The sequence below is a fragment of the Mus caroli genome, unplaced genomic scaffold, assembly GCF_978045245.1.
Source record: "Mus caroli unplaced genomic scaffold, Mus_caroli_1 scaffold_1, whole genome shotgun sequence".
NCBI classification, from domain to species: domain Eukaryota; kingdom Metazoa; phylum Chordata; class Mammalia; order Rodentia; family Muridae; genus Mus; species Mus caroli.
Window position 1 is genome coordinate 185,461,733 of NW_028227256.1, and position 27,084 is coordinate 185,488,816.

Below are 27,084 nucleotides of genomic sequence, written 5' to 3' on the forward strand. Positions count from 1 at the left end.
GGGGCAAGCTTCAGGCTGGTAGTGAGTGTCCAAAGGCAGGAAGGAGCTTGTCAGAGTGAGAGGCAGGCAGATCTCTGTGAGTTTGAGACCAACCTGGTCTACATGGTGAATTGCACATCAGTCAGGGTTGCATAGTGAGACCCTGTCTTAAAAAAAAATCAAAAAAGCCTTTCTCATGTTTGTTAGTGGAACTTATGGGTGGTCAGATTCTATGAGAAAAAATGATGTTATCATGCAGTTTTGTTTCACAACTCTCTCTGGCTTAGCACAGTGACTTAGAATAGGCTGCTCTGCAAGATGTGAATTTCAGGTCAACCTGGGATCTGTGAGGCCCTTTAAGGAAAAAACAAACTTCTTCAGACTCAAAAGAAACCAAAAACCAAACAGAAAAAAAAAAAGAAAAGAAAAGAAAAGAAAAACCCAAATCTAAACCAAACAGAAACAAAACAAACAAACAAACAAAACAACAAATAACAAACAGAAGCCTAGGAATGGGAGGACTTTTTTCTTTCCTTGTATCCATGTCCTGGAGTGGAACTTCCCCCATCCTATATAGCTGGCTTAGATTGGACTGAAACTTCCAGGAATCACCTAGAAAAGGAATGAGTTCCCTTCTCTGTGTCTCTGTGACTCTGTGTCTGTGTCTGTCTGTCTGTCTTTATCCCTCTTTCGTGTGTGTGTGTGTGTGTGTCTCCCTGTGTGTGTATGTATGTCTCTCTCCCTTGTGTGTGTGTGTGACTAGAAAGGAGCTATAGCCATCACACCCCATTGAGTCAGTTGTTTTCCATTGATATCTGTTCTCAAGGAGAGTGCAGAGACCGTTGGCTGTAAAAAGAAATGTGAAATAGGGCAAAGGGGGTGGGGTATGTTTCTTGGTGACCACATCGTGACCTTCAGCATTTCCCTCTAATAGACCCAAAAGTCACCCTGCTAACAAGTCCATGTACCTAGAAACCACTGACCAGAGAAAATATAACCTGAGGCTAGAGGCGGCTGCTGGCGGAAGGCAGTGTTAGGCTGACTGTTCCCATGTAGGTCGAAAGAGGGGAAATTAAGCAGGAAAATGATTTGCTGACTCTGTTACCATGGAGACAGTCCGGGACTTCTCTAAGAGTCAGGAAATAGTAGGTAGTGACTATGCCCACCTGCCAGGAAATCCAGGTGAGACCAATTCGTGGTAATTCAGAAGAGAAAGCCAAACTTCCGGTTTTAGAGAGGAGCCCTGTAAGGAGCAGCATTCAGGAGCCAGGGATGGGCACTAACATATTCTACTGACCTTGGGAAGATGCAGAGCTACGCGTTACACTACATCCGCTCATAACAGACGGCACCAGCCAGACTCTTAAGTCTGCACGATGTGGTAATGCCTGACTTGTGGAGTTAGAAGCACATTGAACATAACATGATGACCACATCTTTGAGATGGTGCCAATAGTTATATAGGGGGAGGGTTTCCTTAGCAGAATACAGATGCCTGACCATCACGAGGCTGGGTAGTGCACTAGAGACTTTGTTGGCCTAAGTAGTACTCCATTGGAGTGATAGCTCACCTTCTCTGAGTTGAGTTTGTTCATCTATAAAAGTGGAGTTTGGGATCATAGGGTTGTGGTTAGGTTACTCTGTATTTTGAACTCAGCACATGTAATAGCAATAATAAAATCTTTTGAAGTTATTGTTAATGGTTGTTTTTATTGAGATGGGGTCTTACCATATACCAAAGTCTGGGCTCAGCTTTGCAGTCCTCCTGCCTCAGTTTCCTGTGAGTGCTGGGTGTGGCCCATCCCAATTATTTTTATTTAAAAACAGAATAACCACAGAGTTGTGTGGCAGAGACCACAGCTCTAGGATAGCTGCCAGGGCTGACCCTCTAACCCCTGCCAGTTTCCAGAGGGCTTGCTGCATAAGTCCTGGAAAGTTGGGCCACGTTTTAGTAGCCTGGGTTTAATATCTTCAAAATGGATGTCACAATGGAACTGAACAGAGTCACAGGCACAAAGTGACTGAAATTTTTGTGGCATGCTACCTATTTTATGCTTTGGTCTGGCATGCAGTGGTGACTTAATGTTGACTCTTCTGTCCGACACACACACACACACACACACACACACACACACAAGGGCATGCACACACACATGCATACGTGCTGGTCTAGGATGTAGAGTAAGGCTGGAGGGAGAATCCAAAATAAATTTGATTTGGGATTTGATGACTGTATAGTTATTGATGTCTTTAAATAAGAGCCGAGGAGCTAGAATAATCTGAGAGTCTTAGCCAGTAAGGAATTCAGTTTTGTATCTGGTCAATATGAGGAGCCGATAGGTTGGAGTTTCAGATCTATAATTTATGACTTGGAGTGATCAAAGCAGTTAGGTGTGGTCATGTCCACGTGTCATCCCAGCACTTGGGAGTCTGAGGATGGAGAAAGCAAGGCTTTGAAAGAAATAAGTGTCGTGGTCAGCATTGTACGCTGTCCTAGTACCGCGATCAGCACGAGGCTAGGGACATTAGACACAGTTCACAGAGGGGAAACTGAGGCATAGAGCTTATGTGTTCCAGGTTACATGACTGAGTGTTTCACTACAGGTAATTTTTATTCTGGAGCTGACGTTCCTGTCGCTTCTGTCTCCAAGGAAAAGGCAGAAGCCACACAATTGCCAATACTGCATAATAGGAGAGGAGATGAGTCCCGCTGAGGGTATGCCTGTGAGCTTAAAGATGGGGACTCAGAGATGTGTTGTGTGGTAGTAAATGTTAGGGACCCAAGCCTTTCTCTAGTTGACACCACCAACTCCTATCCCAGTAACAAGATGTTCTAGACCATGGTTTACAGTGAAAACCAGAAAAAGCATTCAAATAGACTTCCAGTCGCCAGCCTTGACCCTACTGTGTGTACATCGGGCTCAGCCTGTCCCACTGTGTCCTTAACTTGGAAGGACATTAGACTAGAGGCCAGTTTTTGACCTACAACAAGAGCCAACCAAATTTGAACCACGGCAGTTCTGTTACATAAAGTAAAGCCAATAACGAAATGATATTAGTTTTTCCGTACGAGTCCTAAAGCAGCTGTGGAGGTGATTTTAAAAGAGGAATTCCCAAAATGTTTAGAGCAATCATGGCGTCGCTGAGGTAATTACATTGCCTCCCCAAGTGACTATTTTGAAGGGAATGCTAGTTTGAATTTGTAGTTGCCGGAGTATTAAATAAATACCACTTTCATTACTGAAAGGGCTTTGCTTCCTAAACCTGGCTCTCCTAGGAGGGGAGGGGCAGTGTGGAGGAGTGGCTTGTCCCTTTGTCACTCTGCTCCATTGTTGCTTTCTATGTTTGGAATGGAATCACCCAACTGGGCCATTTTCTGAGCTCCATGGCCATCATCATCCCCGCTCATATTTGAGTTGTTCCCTGCACTTTGACCTCCCTTGAGCAAAGCTTCAATCAGACAGCTCAGGATCATGGTGTCATCTCAGAACCTGTGCACATACATCTTGGGGAAGCCCCACCAACCGCAGTGCTTCAGGTGGACATGCCACATTCTATAGAACCCTTTCCAGAACACAAGTTCGCTCTGGGAAATCTGAAAGCAGTCTGTAGTTAATGGTTTGTTTTGTTTTGTTTTGTTTTGTTTTGTTTTGTTTTGTTTTGTTTTTTTGAGCCAGGGAACCTGCTGACTTCTTCAAAGCCTGTTCTAGTGTGAGAAGATGGAAAGTGATTCCCCAGGAGGATCCATTAGGTGTCATCACAGCACATGGCTGTGCGCAGCCTGGTTGGGCCTCACACCCATGGTTAGAAACCTCTTCTTTCTATTCTCAATCCCCAATAATTACAGACTACTGGAAGGTCATGTCTAGGGCATCAATGCTCCACAATAAACAGCAAGAGATCCTCTCATCTTAATTCTCTCCCAAGGTTTCAGTTAGTCATCTATCTTGTTGACATCTTTAGGTTGTGAAGTTAGCTCAAACCAGAAAAGGTGCTTAACTTTTTAAGATTAAGTTTATTTACTTACGTGGGCATTTGTGTGTATGTGTGCACATGTGAGCCAAGGCATGAACATGGAGGTCAGAGAACAAATTGCAACTCAGGTGATCAGGCTTAGCATCAACTTCTCCCACTGAGCCACCTCATTGGCTCAAAAGACACTCTTGAAGACAAAGGAATGGTGAAGGCAGTGTCTTTGTCTGAGCCTCTCCTGTGGCCTCTTTGACAATCAATTTCTTACAATGGACTTATTTGAACACTTGATTGGTTTTTCTAGATGCTGGAGAGATGGTGTGAGAAAAAAAAATATCCCTGGAGCCAGCAGAGATGGCGAGAGAGAGAGAGAGAGAGAGAGAGAGAGAGAGAGAGAGAGAGAGAGAGAGAGAGAGAGAGAGAGAGAGAAGTAAATTATCAAGCGCTTGGTAGAGTGCTAAGGATTACAGGGGAAGAAAAAGTGGGAGAGACAAAGATGACTTCCTGGAAACAGGAATATGTCTCAGTTTTAAACATAAACCAAGATGGTGGTGGTTGCTCCCTAAGAGAGTGATACTAGGCAGGGTATGGAAAGAGCTGAGGAAGCCAGGACAGAGTGTGGCCAATGGGGTGTCAGTCCTCCTAAGAGGTGGTGGGCTTGAAAGGGTTTTCTAAGGTGGAAGGAAGAGATTTTAGACAGTGACAAGGCTTGTTAGCATAATAAATAACTTTTAATCTGCTTAAAATATGCTTATTAAAAATATTGAAAAATACTTCTTTCTCTCCTATCTCTTTCCTTCTTCCCTCTCTCCCACCTTCCCTCTCTTCCTTCCTTTCCTAACATCTGAGGGTGGGTGGAAATTTTTGACATTGCAAGACAATGTGTCATCTACAAAGTTCCTGCTTAAGACGCTCATGACTAAGTTACAAATTAAAATTACCTTCCCACATCTCATAATGTTTTAAGTACACTTATTGTTTTGTGTTGGGCACATTCCTTATCATCTTCAGATGCAGGCTGATGGGCTGCATGCTGGAATACTACTTTTAGAGCATCTAGATCATGGCTCAGCACCAGCTTTTGGTGCTGATGCTGTCTTGCTGGCAGCCATCAGTAGGGCTTCCAAGGCAGATGGTCCAGAAAAAGAACATAGTTTTCTGAGACCTGAGCCTCAATTTGTTCCCAAATAGGGGGAAATATTTTTATCTTTTGTTTTATCTTTTATAAAATGGACATAGCATACCAGACCTTGCAGTCTTGTTGTGAAGATTAAATAATAAAGTGATGTGTTAAAGCAATTTGTGAATGAGAAAGCATAAAAAAATTTATGTGTTCTATGTGCCTTTTAAAAAATTGCTTTTTTGATATCTGGGATGAATTGATCCACCATTACTATTCTGTTTATGGTTCACTTACAAAAAGCTTTCCAAGAGAGGTTTGATGGTGAAACAATAGGGATTTGGAGTCTGCAAACTGTTCCATTCTGGACCAGTGAATAATTATTGATATTAATTAACATCATGTATCAGTTAACTAATTTAACCAGCCCATGTCCCGTTCATCTGTAATAAGCAGTGGGACCTAATCTGTACCCAGGAGCCATGAGCTCCCTGGGATTCCCCAGCCTCTGCCTTCTACCTCTGTGTGGGAGCTCTGGGATTGCAGACAGACGTGCTACTGTGTCTGTCTTTTACACAGAGTCTGGGGATCCAGACTCAGGTTCACGCACTTGTACAAGTGTTTAGCTTACTGAGCTGTCTTCTTGATCACACACTTGGAGGGCTTCCATTAGCAAGAGTGACTCCTTGACTCCTGCCTTTGGATGTGCTGACCCAGTTGCTGCAGAGTATGACATAGTATTTAAGCAGTTTATGCTAATTCTTCCAACATTTTGTGTATGTTGATCATGTTTGTCTCCTCCAGATCCACACCCCTTCCCTACCCATCCAACTTTATGTTTTTATTTTAAAACCTACCAAGGCCAATGTATGCTGCCCAAATATTCTTCAATGTCTGGCCTTCCTGTTGAGTGTGGTTAGCATACTGGAGGCTACAATTAGATGAAAGTCAAGGCTAATGGCTTCCACAGCCAGGGATGGGATTCCATGCTCAACTCCTCTCTTCATGTTGGAATTTGGTCCTGCACACATCCTGTGTATGTCGTGACAACAACTATGAGTTCATACACATAACCGTCCTGTATCCGGAACACACTCTTTCCTTGGAGTCTCCCACCTCTGCTTTGGACACTCTTCCCATTCCCTCTTCCACAGGAATCCTTGCGCCTTGGGAAGAGGAGCTGTGCTAGCTGTGTTCCTTTTAGGGCTTTGGACTCTTCGATCTCTCTTCACTTTGGCCAGTTGTGAGTCTCTATGTTAGTCACCATCTACTGTAAACAGGAGCTTCTCTGTGTTGCCTGTACCCTGGACTAAGCTCTGCTGGACCCTTGGGGGTACCCTCCTGCCCTTGGGGGTAGGAGGTGAGGTGGCACAGAGTCAATGACACAGATTCTAGGAACAGGTGAGAGACACCACAGCAAACTCATCTGAGCCCTGCTACAAGCTCCTTTATACCTGTGCCCCATTAGTCTCAAGAAAACATCTCTTCTAAACCGAGATTCCAGATTGGCTGGCAGTGTCTGCATCAGCAATCCTTGGCCTCTCAGGCAGTCCTCAATTAGGTCCTCCTGCAAAAGATACTTTTGCGGCTGTGCAGCCCCCTGCGTTTGCATAGAGGTGACCCCGTCGTTCCTGCTACATCTCTGATGAGGGTCACGAGATGACCTGAGCACGTGGTTAGATATGTGGCCAACTTTGGGAACCACACCCAGGTGTTAATCCTTGGAGTGAAGTACTCAGTGTAAAGTGAGCTTTTGCTGAAGCTTGAGACTGTGGTGGACTGCTCTGTCTTTCCGTTTTAGGACTATAGCTGGACAGCATACGATGCATGAGTGTGTTAGGGAGCAAAGCCATGCAGCTCATGGCAGCTGGCAAGTGAACAGACAGGAGAGGGGCAGGGTCCTTTGTTCTCCTTCAAGGGCATGCCCACAGTGTTCCAACTTCCTTCCTTCCAGTGTTCTCACCCTCCCGCTTCTACCAATTCCCAATGGCACACCAGGATAGGAACCAAGCCTTCAACCAATAAACTTTGTGGGACATTCAAGGTACGCATATAGCATTGGCCAATCAAAAGGTTTACAAGGAGATAAAAATTGATGTAGTCAGTTGCTTTGTCTCGACTGTGCAAGAAGGCCTAGGGAGGGGATGGTTTCCAGTATTTGCCCACACTAACCAGACTTTGACTGTGACATATATTTTCATATCTTCCATCTCTTCTCCACCGATCCCCACACCTTTGATTGTCACCTTGAAGGTAGGGTTTGTGGCCCCAGAAAGGTTCATAAAGTCCCTTAAGAGTTTGATGTTTAGTATGCCTTTTGCGTCCTTCCCACCCTACGATGGCAGCTATGCAAGTGTAGGGACCTGAGTCTGGATGCTTTCTGGGTTTCTTTTCTATAGCTTTCTGGAAACATCTTGAATGTGTTCTTTATAAATCGATGTCAAATAAAGCCAGTGTTAATATTTGGGGGGTAGGAGAAAGGGGGACTCTTGCATCTTAGCTTTAATCCTGTGTAGGAAATAAATCTTTTTATCCCCTAAAACTGGCTGAATACATAGTGTATAGTAACTGTAGAAGTTTCATTATAGAGAGGCCCCTCTGAGTACTTGTATCATGTGCCTGTGGTTGGCCCAGCTCTCCCTCTCTTCCCTACATATCAAAAAGCATCTTTATAGCTTGGAATCTCTGCAGGCCAAGATTCCTACCTGACGTTCATTCATTATTTCATTCATTCGTTCGTTCATTCATTAATTCAGCACTTAGGGAGCAACTGCACACACTGTGAGCCAAAAGATGTCATAAACACGGGTTATGCCAGCTGATGGCGGAGTAACAGTGATTTAAGTACAAGGCTGATCCCAGCAGTGTGAAGATAGAGTGGAAACCCAGGAAGTTCTCACAGTGGGGAGCAGTGGGAACCATCTTGGAAGAGCTCCTACGGTGAATTGGGCCAGTGTGGTTGATTCCACTCATCATTCCCTTTGGCTGGTTAGCTCTGGGAGACTGACCTGGGGATGGTAGCAGGGCTTCAGGGTAGATCCAGATGTTGAAGTTCCAGGGCCCGTGTGAGCAGCCGGAGGAAGCAGTAAGCCTTCACCTCCAGGGTTCTGCCTCTAAGTTTAGTGTTCTTTCCATGACCCCGAGTTTCCCTGCTGGTTCAGCAGCTGGCAGAGCCACATAGATGAGGACATATTTGGGAGCCAGTGGCATCAGGTGACGTTGTGAGCATTTTTTCCAGTTGAACCCGGCTGCCCGGGAAAGCTCTGCCCGCCTCCTTCTGCCCCCAGGCAGTCAGTGTGCTATCGCATATGGAAAACTGAGCCTCGAGTGGACCAAGTGTGACCCAACACCCAGGGTGGACAAAGGCTTCTATTCTGCAAAGGATGGGACAAATTCAGCAGTCTGCAAATCTCAAGTCATCGACATTTGCTGGGGTGTTACATATTTTACATAATTAGCTTGATGAAATAAATGTAGTTTTATTTCAGACCATGAGATCATTTTCATTAATACCTTTCCGTTATCTTTATTAACAGCTTTGACTGTCACCCCCATACTGGTAGTTCACAAATAAATGAATTCAGCTACTAATACCTTCGACATCCTCCTTCCTGTGGCCAGGGAATCAGGCTGTACTAAAGGGTTGTAACCCCACATAGCTCAATTCGAATTCAGTATTTCCTTAATTTTAATATGCACATCATTAATAGCCTACAATTAATTCAGTTGTCCACTACAGAATATTGAAGTCAGCTGACTCCAACTCTTTCCCAAGTCTTCTCCATTTTTCCTCCCTCCAGACCCGTTAGGATTCTTCCGTCTCCCATCCCTTCCCTTGCAACCTCAGCACTTGCAGGACTGTGAGTGACTCCTCTCTTTCCTTAAAAAAAAAAAAAAAAATTAAAAATAGAAAGAAAACAGGAGAAAAGGAAGATCATTTCCATCGCACTTTGCCTTGCGTAGCAGAGCTGCCCAGCCAGCTCTAAAGCGTTAGCCCCATTTTCATTTGACGTTCAACACTTTCCAGCAGACTAATACTGTTTCCTCTATCAGTTAAGTAAAATACCTTGAAAATAGATTTCTTTGATGACAGAGGCTTTTATTGTGTCTCAGGGCTATCATTTTGAATACTAGTGGTTATTACACACTATCCGTGTTGGGGTGGCTCTGGCATTTGCCTTAAATGGATATCTATTCTCTTTGATCTCAGTTTAAAAATAAGCTATTTTTTTTTATTCCCGTGGTTCTTAACCTTTTTTTTTTTAAAATCAAGAATACGTCTGGAATGCAATGAAAATTATGAATCTTCTACATTGAGAACACTACCACACATGCATTCTCTCCTGCACCCTTGCCTGCAGCCTTCTCTTCTGTCCTCTCTAACCAGTTTCAAAAACACAAACAAACAAACAAACAAACAACATCCAGCTCATCTATTTATCCTTGAAATGGTGAAACCTCTATGAGGCCATTTGCCTTATGTAAGTTTATTTGCATATCTCCACGTGCCAGCCATAACATACCTGCCTATTTTAAATAAAAATTCTAACGAACTTGGTTCTAACCGAGATGTGTGACCAAGTAGCTATTTCCCTTGAGTTTGTAACGTAGTTTTGAAAGTGCACTGGGGATGGGGCAGCTGGTCACGCAGCCATCTGGACCTACCTTTAGCTAGTTCCAAGACTCTGTGAGGTTTTATGATGAACCGTGGTAGAGATCAACCTGGATTCCTGACCAGGGCACCCGAGTGCTTGGCTCCACATGTTTTTCATAACCGTGGAAACCTTTTTAGAAACATAATTCATGTGTAAAAATGTAGACCTGATTGACAAACCCTTTTGTATTTGTAGCATCTTTTTCATTTCTATTGTTTTATCTATCCCAACAGAAACTGCTGAGAAAGTCGATGTGCAAACCAGGCCTGTCTAGAGATGGAATCTTGGCACATGGGAAGTGAGGAAGGTAGACCAGAAGCTCAATGTCACCCTCAGATACTGTTGAGTTGGAGGCTGGCACTGACATTGTGGGTTATATAAGACTCTGTTTCAGAAAAATAAAAATAAAAAAAAACCAACCAAACAAACAAACATCCTGCTACACACACACACACACACCACAAAACTCAATGAGTGTAAGCATTCAATTCTAAAGGGTAAACAAGAAAGGAATACACAGCGAGACACGCTAAGAGTGAGCTACACAGGAAATACACAGAAGGTCCCTTCTGGCTCTCATTCCCAAGTCTCTTTATTGTCACTCTCTGCTTTTTAAAGTGTGTCATCATTTTGTTCAAGCTACTTATGAGTTGAAGATACCAGGCAACTGGGATTGGATCCTTATATCAAACTTGGCTGTGTTAGAAGGAAAGTAAATTACACATAAGCTCCAAGGATGACTAGTGACATCATTCTGATAGTTGTAGTAGATAACTAGTATTCACAATCACTGGTAATTTCATCTCGTAGAAGAAGGACCTCTCTCTCTCTCTCTCTCTCTCTTTCTCTCTTGGCATTAGGCAAGAGCTGTCCCACTGAGCTCTATCCCTTGAGAATATAAGTTTGAATACACTCTTGTCTATAAACTCTGTTTTTCTGAGTGTCCCTTCAGTATGCTAGAGAACTTGAACTTGACTTTGCTCAGGCTGGGCTCTTGAGCATCTTCTTTTAGATTAATCCTCAAGCCACTGATGACTGTGGGATGCTCAAGCTTACTCTTGATTCCTCCGCCACACTGCTTCAGACTTGGAGCGCTAAAGAGACTTTGGAAGTCAGGTTCAATTATACTTTGTACAACTAGGGAACCAGAGCCCTCCACCTGAGGTCTCACAAGCTGGCCAATACAAGATCTAGAGTTGTTCTGGTGACCACCAGACTCCGAGTGGCCTAACTTTTTAATCACAAAAATACCCAGGAAATGCAAAATTATGTACCATGACTCCTGCATGATTACATTTTCAACAGTGTTCTGCACATCCTGGTTCACCGTCCTTATCCCCAGTCCCAATGCCAATCTACCTCTGCCTCAATGTAGTATCATCCTCACACTACACAACCTCACCTCTAATGTCAACAGTTTCCTTGTCATCCATCCCTTCCCAGCCTCAGCCTCCCCTGTGGGCACTAGGCTTCCAGACAGATATGTGCAGTCATGTCATACTGACTTATTTTCTGGGAACTATCTAAAGTACACTGAAACCAGTTTGTATATTTTCAGATGAAAGGAAAATAAGCCTTTATTACACAGAACTTTCAGATTCTATCGTTTTGCGACGTGCTAACCTTGCTCTCCAAAGGGTACCTTTGTGTGGATTAATACACCCGAGGTATAAATGAAAGCCAGTGTTCTAATTGGTACTATGCTGGATGAACCAGAAAAGGCGGGGGTGTGGGGAGGCATAATTCTGTTAGGAAAGAACTGAAAGGTGGAGAAAGGATTAAAAATAGCCCCCAAATAGAGAACATTCATGTTCTATGCAGCAGTGAACACTGTAGAACTGTAGAAGAGCAGAAAGCTCGTAATAACATTGTGGTGGATCCAGTGGGTTTGGACCTTGGCCTTCATCCATGGGTAGAACTGGAACAAGAAAGTGAGTTTAAAGAGGCAGAGGGAAGGCCTGGCATGCTGGAGAAAGGGTGAGGGGCTTTGAGACTGTGAGAGGGCAGTGTTCACCAACCTGATTGGTCCATGGGGGGACCAGTCTGGGTCTGATGCCAGCAGCTAGCAATAGGTTGATAGTAAGAGCTCAGAGCCCTTGAATTTTAATCTCAGCCTTGTAATTTAGGTCTGCACTTCTCCATCCTGGGATATTCTTTTGTAAGGCAGGGCTAATCCTCATCTTCCCCTCCCATTGTGTTTGAGATTGGATTTGATTTACAAATTCCAAACACAGCTAAGTTTCCAACCTTGTTTTCAGGGTGTCCCATGATCCTTAGCAAGCCTTCCTAGTCCTTCCTGGTTTGGCTCGGAAGTTAAAACTGAGCAGGCTCCAACTCTATTAACTATTGTGTTTAAGATGGAGGTAGAAAATAAAACCTTGTATATAGTCCAAGTCTGAACTTGGATGAGCAACAGAGAGGCATTCTTCAAAGAGTTGGAGAGTATTGGCTTCAGAAGCACCTATGCAGGCTAGGCATGCTGGTGCAGTCTGTAATCCCAGCATTTAGGAGGCTGAGGCAGGAGGTTTGCTGAATGGCTGAGGCCAGTCAGAGGTATATAATAAGACCCTCTTCAAAACAAACAAACAAACAAAAAGCAAGCAAAGAAACAATCATCCATTCAGACCTCTGCAGAGTTTGAGTGGCCTGCCAAGGAGAGGGGCCATTTGGCCACTGCACTGACTTGTGGGTTGGTGAAGCACAAACAGAATTTGCCTGAAAAGAAAAAAAAATGCATTTCAGGGGATTAAAGTTAGTCAACTTTTAAAATTCTTTTGACAGGCTGGAGGTAGGTCAACAAGGGGTTGGTTCTGAGGACAGTGAATGAAAAACAAAAACAAAAACAAAAACAAAAAAAGACAACCCCACCCCCTCCAGAGAACTGAAGATTGCCCATTAATCTGTACGTTTTGGTTACTTACTGGAAAGTTACCAATAACATCTATACACAGGCATGCTGAATAGGCTCTAGGTCTCTTGAATCAATGGCTCTGGTCACCTCTCAGCACCAAGGGGATGTACCAGCTCATCTCCTGGCAGTCCAAAGAGACTGTGAGCAGAGCCAGAGTATCTGGGCCGATTGTCAAGGGTGGAGAGTCTTGGGATCTGGCCATTCGTCAATAGTCCTCTGACCCTCTTAGTCGACTTCAGCCAGGCTCTCCTCCAATTCTGATTGTCTGGCTTTTGCATAATTACAGTGTCTTCCCCGTGGGGTTTGCTAGCGATTCTTGGATTGTGACTCTGAAGGGAGAAGAGGCAACAAGTGCCTGTGCCCTGCACGTGAAACTTAGCCCACTTCAGTTAGATAACAGCAAATGGACAGCCATTGAGCAGAATCTGGGATTAGTTCCTTTCAGGCTCTTTTCAGACTTGACATTCTCCTCTGTGGATTCCACCCCGCCCCCAACCTTGGCATCTACTGTCATATTTCAGGGATTTGGAATCTTAGAAGACAGTGAGTGACCCCAACAATACATTCTAGAGACCAAGGTCATGGCCTGGCTTGAGGGAAATCCCTTAGGCCGTCCTATTACTCCAAATGGATAAGTAATGATAAAAACGGACAAAATATCTATCAGGCCTGGTGCTGGGCATGTATGTATATATATGTATGTACAGGGTGCAAACATATACAATATTACCACAACAGAACATAGTTATGCCAGACAGTGAACAGACAGCAAAGGAAGCCTGACAAAAATAAGTTCTCTGTCATCCTGTGGACACACTATCTAAAGCACATCTTCCTGTTTACAGACATAAGTACTAAGGTTACCCTGGAGCCCCTCCCCTACTGGTACTGGGGAACATAATTATTGAAGTGACAAGGACATTGGATAGTCAGCTGTCACATCTCTCTCTCTCTCTCTCTCTCTCTCTCTCTCTCTCTCTATATATATATATATATATATATATATATACATATATATAAAGTTTTACTGCCATTTAGAATAAGTCACATAAAAGCTATCACCCTTTATGTCCTTCCAAACTCCCCTGGTGGCGAGTTAGATGCCAGCAGACCCCCTCCCCCCCAGTTTTCTGCTGTGTCCATAGAACCCTTCACATACAGGCTGGGAGCATACCCCCTCCCCCAGTTCAATTCTGTATCCATAGAACCCTTACTCACAAGCTGGGACTCCTCTTTCTTCCCTACCCCCTCCCCATTTCAAAAAAAAAAAAAAAAAAGATTTAAAGAAAAACAGCTCCAGTTGTGTGAGGCCTACACACCGGGGTATGCAAGTCAGACAGCGTGAACTGCGAACACGAGTGGGGCCCTGGGTGGATGCCCCTGCCGCCTCGGTGCTAACCTGCCTGGGCCGGGTGGGTAGAAGGGAAGATGTCTATTTTTGTAGGTTGGAAGGTGGGTTGTGTAGGTCTGGGATGCTGTAGCTCAGGGAATGGAAACCAGGCACCCCAGCATTGGGGCTGAAGGGGTTCTTCCTTCCCTTCCCCCACTCCGGTTTTTTTTTTTTTTCAAATTTATTTTGCCCAGGCGGGGATTGGCGACGGTCAAAAGGGAGCAGTTGGCACTGAATGTCACCCTGAAGGTAAAATGAAAGACAAAAGAGGAACGCATGCTTGCTTTTGCAGCGGCTGCGGCGGCGACGGAGGCAGAAGCAGCAGGATTTAAAGGGAAAAAAAGAAATCACACGCACATACATACATCTATACACACCCAGAGGCGTCGATTATGCAAACGCAGTAATGCCATCAAATCCCGACAGTGCCGGGGAAAAATTTTTTTTCAAAAAAAAATAATAGAGAGATATATTTATTTTTTTTAAAAAAAGAGGGAGCCAAACGCATGCAAAGAGAAACGTGCACATACCACGCAACCACCCGAGGAGAACCTGGCAGCCTGTCTCCTCTTCTGCCAAGTTATCATTAAGAAAACAGGGAAGGCATCATGACGTCCTGGGTCACAGGGAGTGCGGACCGACGCTACCAAGAGCGAAGGGAGGCGCCTGGGCGCTCCGGCTAGCCGCGGGCGCAGCTCGGCCCCTCGCCGCCCGGCTGGGTGAGTGCTGCGCCGCTCGGGACGCGGACCCCGGGGCCCACGCAGGGCCGCTGCGCGCGGGGACACAGCCTGGGGCCGGGCCCTGGCCGCCCGCCGGCCGCCCGCCACCCCCTCGCCCCGCCGAGGTCGCGGGAGCCCAGCTCAAGGAGGCGTGTGTGAGATGTGCGATGTCCCTGCATGGGGGGTTTGTAGACTTTCCTAAGCCAAAGCAACCGGGGCTGCCTCGGCTGCTTTGAAAAAAAAATTAAAAAAAAAAAAAAAAATCCCCGAGGACTCACCCGATTAACCTGCTGCAGTTCTGACCCTGCCAAAGGTAACTGCCCCATGCTTTAACCATCAGCTTCTGGAGACAGACATTTGCATCTGTGTTTGCAGTCAGGCTTGGAATCCGTATTGCTACCCCCTTCCCCCTTCACTTGCTTAGAGTCTCTTGGAGGAAAAAAAAAAAAAGAAAGAAAAGAAAGAAAAGAAAAGAAAAGAAAAAGAAAAAGGACACCCTCTCTCAATAACACACGCATAAGTAGTGCCCACCTCTTGTAGACTTGCCCGGCCCAGACTGCAAAACTGTCAGGTGTGTGCTGGAGACACAGATAAATTTGAATTGCTGTTAGGTTCCTTCTTTCAACACCCCTCCCACCCCCCTCCTGGTTACAGACTTCAGTGCTTGGGAAAGTGGCAAAATAACCCTTGGGCAGAGTTGGGGCACCTGGACTGGGAGGGGATAGTGCCAAGGGGACATGGGGTAGGGGTCGCTATGGGTGAAAGGGGTGCCCGGAGTTAGAAGGTGTTGTCATTGGGCAGTGCCGCTGCTGCTGTGGTGCTGCGTGTCCCTCCTGTCCTCTAAGCCTTTGCCTCCTCTCCAGGCTTTCCAATACTGTCACCTTTCCCAGGGAGGAAGTCACTGAAGTTGTCTGGAGGTCACTGGACTAACTATTTCAAACTGCTTATCCTACCTTGCCACCTTTTGATTCTGTTAGAGCTCCTGCAGGATAGAGCACAGCGCACCCTCCCCCCCCCCTGCCCCTCCCCACCCCTCCTTGGGTGAGAAGAGACCCAAGGCTCCCCTCCTCTCCTCTTCCCTTCCAGCAGGGAACCTTCTTTTAGATTCAACTCCTCCTCCTTCCAGAATCTTAACAAGCTGTTCTGGAGGGGCCTGGAACCCCTCCCCCACCCCACCCCCAAGTCTTGGCACTGAGGGGTGACTATATGTGTTTATTAACTGTGTTGTTTTGGTTGGGCTGGTTCTGAGTTGCCAAATGGGCCTATGGCCTCCTGCTACTTTCGAAAGCCCCTCCCCAGTATTTCAAGATGAGAAGACCCCCGCAGACTCCTGACCTATGTTACGGAGTAGCTGAGTGGGTTGGATTAGCTTGGAAGAGAAACTAATTTGTTTCCCACAAGGCCCAAAGACCAAAGAGGCGATGGTGTCTGGAAAACACCCAAGTTCAGAAACACCCAAGTTCAGAAAGAGGATCTGAAGTGTCTGAGGGAGGATGGCCAGGAACAGACCCCGGAGTGTTTGGCGTTGTGTTTTCCTCCTGTCCAGTAGATCGGATGCTGTAGAGCTGACTTAATCATCCTGAGAAACAGTTCTGTCTTTGTGATAAAGAGGGGGAAGTTTGAAGGCCTCTCAGATCTGAACTTAGGAGTAGCAGAGGTGTGGACTCTGACGGAGAGGAAGTGACCTTGAAGGGGATGCTTCCTTGCTTTGATGAAGCAATCAGACTGTGAGGAAGCAGGCCTCCAGGATCTTTCAAACATTGATTTGTCTGCTGTGATCTGTGCCTTTGTTATTTTCTCCTAAAGCAATTCTCATAACTCTTTAAACTTGCATTCCGTAGTATTAAATGCGTGTCTATGGTGAATGGTATCATATTGCACATTAAACTGCCCATTGACTGGGGCAGTGAGTGTGGGTAAACGAAGGCTCTTTCCCCTTAGTAAATCAAAATGGGTTAAGTCTTCTTGTGTGATATGGACTGAAACCTGCTGGTTTTCTTTGTTCAACTGAATAGACCAGATCAATTGATTAGGTTTTCATGTGTGTGTGTGTGTGTGTGTGTGTGTACAGCTCAATTTATCCTGTGCAACTTTTCCAGAAATTAAAAGGTTACCAGAGAGTGCCATGTTCCCATCTCCAGCCGAGCACCACTTATTCCCACAACAGTATTTCAATATTAAGTGATCTCCAAGGTCTTTCATCTCTCATTTTGAGCTCCAAATTTGACTCAGCGTGAGTGTGGCAGAGTAGCAAGATAAGAGCTAACTAAGCTCGCAGACCACCAGGACGCTCTCAGGAGCATGTCTCGGGAAAACGGTAGAGGAGGGACCTTGTTCTCAGCTGCACTGAGAGTTTTTGGCCTGTCAGAGCCTGTCAGAGGTCATGGACTTAGGTTGGCGACTGATCTCCCTCCGTGCTTTCTTTCTCCAGCTCCTTTTCTCCGTATTTTAGGTGAACACTTCAGGTGAGGTGCCTTGACATTTCCCAACAGCCAGATCCCTGCGTTCACCTGTCACAGAAAAGGAATTATTTACAAGAGTCTTTTTTTTTGTCTGTAGATGTAGCAAGCAAGTACCTCTATCTATCTATCTATCTATCTATCTATCTATCTATCTATCTATCTATCTATCTATCTATCATCTATCTATCTATCTATCTATCTATCCATCCATCCATCTATCTATCCATCTACTTCCTTTGATGTCTTGACTCTTTTTTTGGCCAGTCCACTCATTCTCAAGGAGGTCAATGTGTACCTTTGGAGCTTGCCCAGTGACGTCAGTCAGTTTCCATTAGACCTGGATGCTAGAAGGCCATCCTAGTGAAAGGATTTTATGAAACAAAGTAGGAAATTGGTATTTTTGGGATGGGGCGGGGGGGGGATTGTTGGAAAACTGTTGGAATAGAAAGCTTTTGAGGGAAAGCCACATTGATGAAGAAAAACACTGAAGAGATAGGTACTTTTGAATAATAGATTGGCTATGTAATGGTCAACCACAAGATAAAATTTTTACACAGTATTTTTATGGCTTAAATTGGCTGCAGTGTAAACCAAGCTTACTACTCTATTAAGTCATTATACTCTTCAATTATTTAGCATTTCTGGCCCAGCTATCTTCTGTGGTCTTTTTTGTACACATCAGGACTGATATGCATGGTAGTAATTGCTTGTTGTTTGTGAGGACTTTGCTTTGGAACAGGGTTTAATTTTAACTTCTCGGGGCAACAAATATTAGAAAGAATCTTCAGAAGGAAAGAGCTGTGATGGAAATAGTCCTCGTGCCATGAAACAGGATCTCTACAGCATTGAAATGCCTCCTACAATCTGAGTTATTCTCACTAAGGAGCCCTGATGGGATCTGCCTCTCAGATACCACACATTTTGAAGGAAGGACTGTATCTCTATTTAAATGCAGATCTTTGGTTTTCTCCAGGGGGCACTTGGCAAATCTTTCAATCAAAGCACTGGTAGGAGAAAAACAACTGAAAATTTATCCACAAACAATAGCATCTGTCATTTTGAAATAATAATTACCAAGTATCACAATATTGTGATTCTTTTTTAAAAAAAAGTCACATAAAATTACCGTCCTAAAGTGAAAATAACAGTGTTTTGTTATTGTTGTTGCTGTTGTCTGTATGTTTGTTTTGTTGTGTGTGGACAAAAGACATTGTCTCTTAGGACTGTTGCCATAAGTCAGGCTGTAGGTTAGCTCTGCCACCCCAGTGAAGTACCTGAGCCCTCAGGGAGGATTTAACCTGGCGGCGTCCACAGGCTTTCAGGCTGCAACCGAGGGTAGGGTTCTCCAAGAGACTTTTCCTTCCTCCTTTCCTTTTGGTGGCACTGGAGCGGACACCAGGGAATCCTATGTACCAGCAAAAACTCCAGTGCTGAGTCGCTCCCCAGCCCAAGGATATTTCTGCCAAATAGTGACCTTTCAGTTATTTACTTTGATCCCAATTCATCGTTGTATTTGGAATCAGTGGGCCAAGGCTATGAAACCCCCAGCAGGGTGGGGGGTCTTCATTGAAGGGATCATTGTAAAAGATCTCTCAGACTTGAAATAAATCGGCATACTTTTCTGATGGCCCTGGTCCCTTAGATTCAGTGTACCAGGAGAAATCTCCTTTAAAAAGTTTCTGAATGAATATTCGGGATGATATTTTTGCTCCTGATAAAAGTTGCTGGGATGAGGCTTGGGCTCTCTGGGTCCCTAGACCAGGAAGTTTCTTTTTCTTGGAGATTAGACAGCCTTCAGTACTCAACCCTGATTGCAAAGCCTCTTCCTAAGGTTGCCTCCTCCATTGTACTAGGTCTAGACCCAGCCTTCCATCCTCCCTCAGACATGCATACTGTACACAGATATTTATACCCTGACACTGGATGATACAAGAGGCTGTCCGAGGTAGCACCACCACCTCCTGCACAGTGTTGGGTTGTCACTCCTCATATTCCTATGATGAAAAACACTTTGCCCATTAAACTATGGGGTGGTCATAATTATCACAAAAGAAGGGGTAGAGTCCCTGAAATGTCCAGGATACTGGAGATTCAACTCAGCGTTGCTTTTTTGGCATTGTCTGCTCAGATAAATAACCTTGATCAAACTCTGAAAAGGAAATCACGACGCACCTGTTTGTTTGTTTGTTTTAAGTTACATTGAAATTATTTTATTTCCTTAGAAAATATTCATTTCTAACAAAGATTTTTTTTGACTGTTTCAGATGGCAACTCAGAGTGCTAACATTATCTGAAGCAAAACAAAAAATGTTTGTATCTCTACTTTCACATATGTTTAAGAGGTTTTGTAAGTCGTGTTTCAAAATATATGCTTCCCATTTAAATTTAATCTCATTCTTAGATATTTTCAGTTAATAAGGCTTATGTTATGACCCTGGTAATTTATATTTAAAAATACCTATTTTATTAGCACAGTTGTAGACTATGAAACAAATTTCCATATCTGTGAAATACTAACAAGAAAAATAACTAACATTTGTCTAGTGAGTGATAGTTTATAACTATACATTCCCCATAGCTCTTAGGAAGATTATTTATTACCCATCTTAAGAAGCCAATCACTTTTTACAAGGTAAACGTTATATGAAAATAGACTCTTTACCCTCCCGTTCTTCTTGCTTACTTCCTTTTCTCCTTAAACCGCTTCTTTTCTTGCTTTCCCTTTCTCCTTAATAATGTAAAATCCCCCTTCAGGGACAGAGCATGTATAATTGCCTAACATACATGTCTCTTGAAAAGGGAGCAGGAACAAGCAGCCCCCACAGCTGGGGAATATATCTCCTGCTCACCAGCATTCTAGAGGAAAATGTGAGGTTGCAGAAACCATTTCATGCCCTGTATGTTTTCCATCATAAATCAGGAAGACTGTTAACAAGTTATAGCCCTTCTTAGAGACTGCAGCTCTCTCTCGTGCTGCTGTAAACACAGCCTATATATTTTTCCAAGTTATTGTGTGTGGAGAGAGATCCAAAGTTGTCTGCCTAAATGAGCAGTCCCTTCAGTTATGAGGAGTTCATCTTCTGTTTTGTATGGGCATTTGATTTCCTAAAGTTGCAGAATTAGGACACAGTTCCGATGGCCACTCGGGCCAGTCACTCTCAGAGTCAGAACCTTTGCTTTTTATAGATGATGTAGATTTGGCAGGATGCTGGTTGTCACAGAAGGTCAACAGCAGTGAAGGGAGTATTGTCTGTGGCATCTGGGACCAGTTCATCAGAGAACAACGGTGGGTCGTTTGCTCTCTCTCAGCCTCCACTGCACGTTCCCCTTGATTATCCCTTCAGTGACTAAGGATACTAACAAGTCAACCAAAAATGATGCTCTAATTTACTATTTATTTAGAAACTATTTCTTTATGGAGGACCATATACCATGGATATAAATGGCATGTGCAGAGTATGTATCAGGGCTCAAGTTCATTGGTTTGGATTGGACACCTCACAGGACTTAGTCACTCAAGGTTGAGTGTAGATTTTTTTTATCTGTTATACATTGGTTGTTCTAAATAGACTCTTTCTGCAAAAGAAAAAAATCAAAACAGACAAACAAAGAAAAACAACACAAAACTGTCTTATGTGCCTGTTTCCTAGGTTGGATCACAGCAGCTGGTGTGAGCCATTGACACACCAGATGTAAGGATACTTGTCCTATTGTGATACAAGAGATACACATGACAGACAGTATTCTTCACTGTGTACACATGTTCCAAACATGGCCAAGCAATGCTCTTCAATGTATGGACATGGGGGTTGGGGGGTTGAGCTTTAAGGCATTGCACATGAATCTACAGGTTGGACGGGTAGATGCAAACTCTTGCAGCATGGCTGAAAGGGGCTCTGAGAAATTTCTAGGGATTTTAGAGACAGCAAAATAGAAGTTTTACTTTCTTGAAATAGATAGCATTGTTGTGCAGTGTGTGGCCTTTGTGGAGAGTTGGGTGCAGTCTTTGTTGTTGTTGGGTTGTTTTTGTTTTTGTTTTTTGGTCACTGAAATTCATTAAATGTAGGACTGAGTGAAAATGGAGAGAGATAAAATAGGCCAAGATATAAGATATAACATATAAGAGAAGACAAGATACAAGGCTATTGCAGGTAGAAGAGGTATGTGTGTATGTGTGTGTGTGTGTGTGTATGTGTGTCTGTGTGTGCATGTATGAGTGTGTGCTTGAGTGTGTGTCTGTATGTCTGTGTGTGTGTGTGCATGAGTGTGTGCATGTGTGTGTGCCTGTGCATGTGCCTGTGTGGGTGTGTGTCTGCATGTGTGTGTGTCTGTGTGTGTGCATACGTGTGTACATGTGTGTGTGTGCCCATGCATGTGCCCGAGTGTGTGTGTCTGCATGTGTGTGTGTGTGTGCATATGTAAAATCACATGGCCTATTTTTACTGAGCTGTGGGATATGAAGGAAAATGTGAGCTCATGCATAGTGTCTCCTGCCTGTAGTCTCAGCATGTGGGAGGTTGAAGCAGGAGGGTTACCTTAAGCACCAGGGCTATAGAGTAAGACACTGTCTAAAACAAAGCAAAACACAACACAACAATAAACAAAACAAAACAAAAATATACATACAAACAAAATCTACCCAAAAAGCCAAGGGGAATTAATACAGACAACCCATTTTCTGTCTTCTGTGGAAAAGACTTGGAGTTAGGGCTCCAGTTCTTGCTGTAGAACTTCTGCTGGGCCACTCACTAACTTGTGTGATGTGGGTAAAATTTTCATTCCCTGAACCTTTGTCATTTGTGAAAATGCGACTAGTCAAAGCTTCTCAAGATGGCTGTGAGAGTTAAGTGGGAATTGTTGGGCTGGCCTTGTCTGACCAGGTCTCTGATCATTGGGGGTAAGTTGATCTCATTGGGAGTCTCTTTCTTTTGGTACTTTTCTTGCTTCCTGTGGAGTAGGCAGAGAGGGAAGAAGCAGAGAGTAACACAAAGATGGGCAGCAGCAGAATGCATGGTGATTCCGATGTAGACCATGCCAGTGCACCAGCGTCTTTATTTACTGCCCCACCCCCACCCCAAGAAAGCCAGTTCTTACCCAAATAAACCATCAAAACCACTGCAGGACAGCAAAAATAGGCCAGATGATTTTACACACACACACACACACACACACACACACACACACACACACACACACCACATCCCTCTTCTACCTGCAATATTCAGTGATGGTTTTGTTTCAAACCTTACCTGTCATTTGCACCTTTATTGTAGCATTGATATTAATTTGAAATGTATGCATTTTTGTGAAGGCTATAGGAATTGTTTGGTAATAAATACTTAAAAGATGCTTCTATAAATTGCATTTGAAAAACATGTCCTATAAGATTAGAAGTAACAAATGGGAGGTCAGTTGACTCCATGGCACACATATCTTTTAGGGATATTTTTATGAATGATTCAATGATATTAAGCCTAGCCAATTTTGCCATTATAAATGAACTATATTCCAAAGCCTATGTTGAAGGAATAGGTAAGAAAAATTTCAAGAAATGGGCTGTTTGTACAGACAATGCACTTAAAAACACTGATTCAGAGAATTATGTTTGGATTCTATCTGAAACTGGGGCATCCTTAGCTGACTGGCTTCCCAGATAATGATGGGCAGAAGCCTGCATTTGGTGATCTGTTAAACTTAGACACTCAGTAAAAGTAGAAATCAAAAATGTTGTGAGACCCAATTTGTCCTTGAAAGCCAATTGCTGTTTGCTTTTGTCTAACCCATGAGGTCCTCAGTCCGGAGTAGATGTGTGCTAAACAAGAGGAAAACAAAACCCAGGAAGCTTAATTGTGGGTTTGGCACCCTGACCGTTGACGGACGTATGATTTGCGAGTTGCAGATGAGCTTCTCGCCATCTGCGTTGAAAGCTGCCTCTGAAACTGGTCAGTGAATACAGTCAGCCCAGCTCAGGTTTCTCTCCCATTTAGCAAAAATGTATTGACCACGCTGTGTCTTTACCATCACGATAGGTCAGTTAGCAATGCAGCCTCGTGCTTAAGAGATGGCCTCTGCTTTAAGACATCCATGCTGCCTTTAGGGAAGTATACTAATCATTACGGTGACACCATTGCAGGCTGGAGTCACAGCTCAGGGATGTGGGGCCTAGCCCTATAAACAGCAAACAAACAAAACTCAGGTACAGTATGAGAAAGAATTGTATGGAATATGACCAATTCATGCAGATCCCTTAAGGAGTTCTTGGGCTCCCCCAGAGAGCCCCATTGACACCCAGGCTTCAGGCTACTAGCTGTGTCCTATTTAAGATATGTTCTTTCCTCTTATTAGTTGGCTATAGTCTCATCTGGTTCATAAAATAGTCAAATGAGAGGAAGAAACTCCTTTAGTTTTTTGTTTGTTTGTTTGTTTGTTTGTATGTACTGGAGATGGACTCGGGGCATGACGTAGGCAGGCCACTCACTGTTCTACCAGCAAGCTACCTCTCCAGGCCTGAGAAAGAAGATCTGGAAATGTTCTTGAGTGGTTCAATAGGGGCTGCAGGGATTATGGGACAAGAGGAAGGAAGAATTTACTCTTAGGGACCTGTGCTTTGAGGGAAGGTCCTGTGTTGTGATTGACTTTGTGCCCACAGTTTCTGGCACTGTGCCTGACTGCGAACAGAGGCTCAGTAAATGTTTATGAATGCGTGAGTGCCTGGCTCTGCGGTCCATCCCCAACATATGTTAGCCTTTAAATCTTCACAAAAAAAATCTTGAATGGTGGTGAGATTGCATTCCTTTCATAGATGAAAAAAAAAAAACAACGGATATTTTGAGCAACTGTTGATCTTGTGTGGTGGAGGGGTAGTGTCGGGATAAAAGTTAAACCGGGCATCAGGCTGACGACGTCCTGGCATGACAGGGCGTGACTGGCACACCGAGTGCATTGTTATTGTTCCTAGACTGCAGTGTGGCTGACGTGCAGTAAGAAGACTTTGACAATAGTTCACCATTTTCCCAGGCAGATCTGGGCCAGGCTTAGGACAGCAGCGCTCTCGTTCAGCACAGTATAGATTTCGGTCTGGAAGGACCCGCTCCTCCCTTTTCTCTTCTCAGTCATCTCGTAGGAACTTCTCGGGGGTCCCAGACAAAGGGGTAGAGAAAGAAAAACAGAGGGAAGTACACTTTAAAATATTGGATTAAGGATCCAGGGATGTGGCTGTGCCAGTGAAGTGCTGTCTGTACAAGCATGGGGACCTGGGTTCTGATTCGCAGCACTCTTGCCACAAAGCCAGAGTAGCACCACACATGGCTGCACTCTCGGTGTTAGGGAGGCAGAGAAGGAGGATCCCAGGGACTAGTGTGGCCAGTCACCTAACCAATCATTGAGTCCAGCTCTCATTGAGTCACCAGCAATCATTGAGTCCAAAAACTGTGGTGTAGAGGGATTGAAGAAGGCACTGGACATCTATGTCTGGCCTCTAGATGTATATGTGCACACAGACATGTAAACACGTGCACATACTATAAGCAGATATAAACACATACACACAAGCACAAACTGGATTAACTGGGAAAGTTCTGTTAGCCTATTGGACATGGTGGGTGAGGGCAGCTGAGACCGAAGCTTTGTGCAGGGAGCTGTGTGTGTGCCTTGCTCTGGTGCCATGTCCAGCGGGTGCCAATCTTCAGTTAGCCGGGTCCTGTGCTGAGTAGCACAGATGAGACCTGGCGGAGGGGAGACTCTTTCCACACTCCTCCCTGACCTGTGCTGGAGTCTGCTGGGGTGAATTGTGTGAAGTTGTCAAAGGTTGCTCTGCTCTCCAGCACTTGGCACGGGCTCCTCTGAAATGTGATACCATTGGTTTTCAGTAAAGGTTCCTTTCTGCAGGGCTGCAAACAGCTCAGCTGCTACCCTGTACACACAGCCCCGGAGCAGAGCGAGCAGCACCTTCCCAGCAGCCTTTTGAACCCGAGACTCTCCCAGATCCCCTCTTCACCCAGGAAGTTTCCTCTGTGTTGTCAGATTTAGCACCAGACTCCAGTCATCAGATCCGAGCAGAGCAGACTCCCCGCTGCACAGTACAGAGGCTTGCTTAAGACATTTGTCCTTGAAACTGCACCAAACTCTTGGAAGAGCCCAGAACGTGTAAGTATGTATGATTTAGGCAGCAATGGGACAAGGCAAAGCTGCAATCAACCATTATACAATATCCGATTAGCAGTACAGAAGGGATTTTTCCGACCTTATGTTACATTCAGTTTCAATTCGTTCTGAGGCAACAGATCAATTGTAGCCTCTGATACAGTGACTTTGCAGTAGACGGAGGTTGTAATATCTTAGCTCTAGCTATTTGCCCTTCTCAGTTAGCACATAGATGTGGCTCGTGGGCCAATTATTGTGGGCATTAAACTATACAACTTCTCAGTTTTTATTAGGGCCGATAATTGTTGGTCTTGTCCATCTTGAGGAACAAGTTAGCTCTGGGGGGAATGCTTTTAAAGAATTAACTACATAAATTCCTGGACAATGGAATGAGTTTGTAGCGTGCTTCCTTTCCATAAACTGTACCAGTCTGCAGTTATAATTTACTCATAGCATATTCCTCTGAGGTTCGGTTTTAATTGAATCCTACTCAGTGTTTGTCTGGTGTCTGACGGTCCTGGATGCATCTGTTTAATTTACTTTGCTTGGGTTGCAGACTGGTTAAACCTGTGTTTTGATTCTAAGGGCTGCCAGGTGAAAGAAATGTTCAGGTCTCTGGGGGAAGGCGGGTAGCGAGTTTGCTTGTCGAGGGTGGTCTATTACCTCTGAAAGCCTTTTAGGTACCCAACCTGACTGGCTGTCAGAAGGACCACAAACCAAACACCGCTGGGCTCTGAGCTGTCTCTCAACCTACCCACTTTTGGAACTCCAGCCTGTAAAAGCTGGTGCCCTCTTTCTATCAATTTTTAATCTGCAACAATACTTACGTTTATAAGATTAATTTCTCTCAGATTAGCCTGATTGATAGCTGGATTGTGGTTACTTAAGAGCCTGCTCCCTGGAACCCACAGCCCAGATGCATTCCATTTAACTAGTGAATGTAAAACCGGGTAACCATGGAGTCAGCCACCAACTGGCTGTGCAGTGGCTTGTTGTAAACAATACAAATGAGCCAGGAGAGCAGGGGCAACCAGACATGAAATGATTTTAATAGAAATTACGGTAAAAGGTCATGTGATTCGGGATCCGCTTATGTTCAGTTTTAAAGGGAAAGTCTGTCTTTTCTCTTCCCCCCTTGCCTAATTCTAACCCACTAGAGTAAGGATCTCCTTGAACTGGACAGGCCCTCCTCTGGGCTTCCACGGAGAAAGGTAGCCTGTGCGTTGTGGGGAAAGCATGGGGACTTGTGGAATTCCAGTGGTAAGTACCTTTAGTTTAGAAGCAAAACAAAATAAAGCTGAGTAATTTTTTTTTTTTTTAATGGATGACCGTGCTTCCTGCACGTTGCAACTCCTCTAGACTAGATGTAACAAGATCACAGGTCACTCCATGTCCCTTTTAAGTGATACATCTGTCTTTGCTTCTTCCTGGTTCTCTGGATTAATCTGTAACCTTGGTCTTTCTGAGAAATGTTATTTGCTCTCAAATCAACTTTTGTAGGATAATAATGAACACAAGTTGTAGGATAATAATGAACACATTAGAAGCCTGGGGGAAGTAGGAGTCCTGAGTCTAATCTCAGGTTTTTGTTTGTTTGTTTGTTTGTTTGCTCTCTTAATGCATGCAGACCCTTTCTGGATTCTGAAAGGGCCAGGTCTCGGGATGACATCTGCTCTTCTCTGGGAGTGACGGTGACTGTGTGTGGAAATGATGGTCTTTATAAATTGCTTTCAA

The 27,084-nt window shown here is 44.3% G+C and overlaps 1 protein-coding gene and 1 long non-coding RNA gene across 9 annotated transcripts in view; one reads left to right on the forward strand and one right to left on the reverse strand.

The window, feature by feature from the left end:
* Esrrg (estrogen related receptor gamma) overlaps positions 1-27,084 on the forward strand; it is a 614,884-nt gene that overhangs the window by 28,259 nt on the left and 559,541 nt on the right. The window contains exon 1 of one of the 7 annotated variants that reach the window (XM_029477726.2): positions 14,659-14,746. The exons of 3 other annotated variants lie outside the window; for them this stretch is intronic. The gene's annotated coding sequence lies outside the window, so the exon portion shown is untranslated. 3 more of the 7 variants (XM_029477723.2, XM_029477724.2, XM_085843708.1) reach the window with 3 other exon arrangements.
* LOC110297576 (uncharacterized) lies at positions 8,333-14,618 on the reverse strand. 2 transcript variants are annotated; one of them, XR_003836714.1, is made up of 4 exons: positions 14,558-14,618; positions 12,353-12,441; positions 9,737-9,855; positions 8,333-8,951 (listed from the first exon to the last, which is right to left on the reverse strand). It is a non-coding gene; the product is annotated as an uncharacterized LOC110297576 (long non-coding RNA). The 2 variants fall into 2 exon arrangements; XR_003836715.1 differs by lacking the exon at positions 12,353-12,441 and having other exon boundaries at positions 14,558-14,594.